A 3,113-nucleotide genomic window follows, 5' to 3' on the forward strand; every position below is an offset into this window, starting at 1 on the left:
CCCTCTTTTGCCCGACATTTTGGTCTTTTGGATGAGTACGAATTCATTTTTCCGCTCTAAAAATTGATTTTGGCAGGGGCCCGGTTTAGGGTTTTATAATACGGATAAGTGCAGGGCACCTTAAATCCTTAACTTAACTATGGACATGTTCTCTTCACCTGAAATAAGTACTCTTTTCGTGTTTTATAAACTGTTACACTTTGAGCGCTATATTATTTTAGGCAATTTAATTGACTTAAATGAAATAAGAGATAAGTGGGATAGTTGGCATATTCCCTCCGTGTATTTTTAAGTGTTATACTTTGACCGGCAGGCACATAGTTTTAGGCAATTTAATTGACTTAAATAAAATAAGAGGCGAGTGGGGTAGTTGGAGTATTAAAAAATTGTAAAAGAAAGATAGTGGGGTTAATAGTTTATTGAAAAGTAATGAATGTGAGAGGAGAGATATAATAAAAATAAAAAATAAAAAAAAAAGGTAGTAGTGGGTTTGGGTGGGGACCATGAGAGGAGAGAGATATAATATTTTAATATAGTTTTTTCCAAAAAAAAAGGAAGTGTAACACTTATTAAAACACGGCCGGATTTGGTAAGTGTAACACTTAAAAAAACATGGAGGGAGTATTAAAAAATTGTAAAAGAAATAAAGTGGGTTTAATAGTTTATTGAAAAGTAATGAATGTGAGAGAAAATATATAATAAAAAAATTAGTAGTAGATTTATGTGGGGACCATGAGAGGAGAGAGATATAATATTTTAATGTAGTTTTTTGCCAAAAAAAAGGAAGTGTAACACTTATTAAAACACGGCCACATTTGGTAAGGTAACACTTATTAAAACACAGAGAGAGTAGATCTGGTCTGAATTTTTAAGGTCTAATATGGTTTGATCTGAAATGTTTTGATCTGGTCTGGTTTGATCTAATTAACAATTTGACTAAACTTTGACCGCATTTTAATTAATCTATAAATAAAAATATATATATATCAAAATGGATCTTGTTAGATTCGTCTCATCATGAACTTTTTAAATATGTAATTTTTATAATTTTTTTAAATACGCAATTAACGATATTTATGATAATCAAAAGTTCTGATCTGACCTGGATTTATCAAAGAATAAGTATTAAGTATCTGAAATAAGTTGAAGAGAACAAGTCCTAATATGTAAATTTAGGTTAATTAATAGATAGATGTTTATTAAATTCATAGTTATTTGGTTGATTTTTAGATGTGACTTATGATACATTTTATAGAAAGAAAAATGATAAAGTTTTACGACCATATTGTTAGCACCTATCAAAATAAGAATTGGTAAAAATTAAGGAGGAAGGGAATGATGAAGCTAAGAGATTCCAAACATGATGGATTAGGAAAAGATCAAGTTGTTATCACACATAACAAAATAATATGGCCCTGTTATTTTGAGCTTTTGGGCAAAGCAAAGGTAGAAGTCAGCAGAAATGAGCTTCCAACATTGCATAGCAAAACAAAGCTTCCAACACTGCATAGCATATAAGAGCAGAACTGCTAAAAAAATAGGGCCTTACTTGATTAAAAAGTCAAATATATATATATATATATAAATAATATTGTCTCAAATTACTTGTCATTTTTCATACATGGTAAATTTTCCTTCATTGTAAAGATCGAGGTACTAAATTTAATCTCCACTTGTCTCTAAGTCTAGGCATACAGTCTCTCACTTTTTAATGAAGTGGGTAATCTATTGTTAAGAAGTAGTTTGCAAAATCCAAAAGAATTCGAGTTGTATAACTAATTTGGAATTTTGGACCAACCTTAAACAACTACGCGTCATTTTTTTAATTTTTTTTTTTTTTTTTTGGGCCTTGCATGAATTTATCATAAAAAGAAGTGACTCAACTCAATTAATTGTATCTAGATATTTCTCCTTAACGTTAAAATCATATCGACTCAAGTGGCCTGGACCACCTAGAAGGCTAGAAATTCATTCAAGTAGCTTAAAATTGAATTGCGTAGAAATCACATTACTCACTGATCAAATGTTCATGATTACCCACAACCTTCATTATTTATTTTTCATTCATTCAATTTATTTTATTCTTTAAATAGATACTTCTTATATTTTTATTTTTTTTAAAGTAAACACGTAATGAAACACTAAGAGTGGTTAATACTTCTAAATTGAAGTCATAAGTTCAAATTGAAATTAGGAGAGCGGCACTTGTTAATTATATGTATATCCCCATCAAAGAAAAAATAATCTTAAATACCTTCAATATTTTTAACTAAACCCTCTAAACATGATAAATTGTTTTCGTTAGCTTAAGACATACATATTTATTTTTTGTAAGTAAATTCAAGTAAGAGATTCCTTATGTATATGCATTTACATGTATATTGGCATTACAAAGTAAAATAATATCATTAATACATAAACATGTAATTTAAATATTAAAAGGTTAGAATTTCATTTCAAACATTACATAACAATGCAAACTATATCACAATAATGCAATCAGTTTTTATGTCGCAATTGGAAAAATAATATAGCTATATTAAGTTAGATGAGTAATTTAAGCTATTGTGTGTTTTAATTTGTGTGGCTGATCTTATTTTGAGGCCATATTAACGATAATCTCGTGTTCTAAAAATATTGAGGGTGAGAAAAGTTATAGATTAATAAAACTAAAAATTATTTTGGTTACTAACCTCTTCTCCTCTCTACACTAAGTGCCAATCAATTGTGATGTTTTCCGAAAATTTTTGCAAAAATCACGTAAGTTTTAATGGGTGCTAGTTAGCTTTTGTGATTTTCTATCTCTTACAAAGTTAAGATATTTATTAACAAAACCTTAATCCTTCTGGCTTTTTTTAACTTCTCTTGTAATTATTCATCTATAATATACACTGCAAGACATGTAAAACGGTACGGTGTCAACAAAAAAAAAATCTTATTCACAAGCATCTTATCAAATTTTGTTACTAGTTACGATTAATTTCATGTACAAATTGTCCAAAAACTTTTCTATTCTTCCATAATATAAACCATATAAATTAGATCATCTCAATCTTCATATCAAGTTTTTATTTAATAAGCTAAATTTCAATTACTTTTGAAGTTTGCTTACA

Source organism: Chenopodium album, chromosome 21 (assembly GCF_948465745.1).
Source record: "Chenopodium album chromosome 21, dcCheAlbu1.1, whole genome shotgun sequence".
Classification (NCBI taxonomy): Eukaryota; Viridiplantae; Streptophyta; class Magnoliopsida; order Caryophyllales; family Amaranthaceae; genus Chenopodium; species Chenopodium album.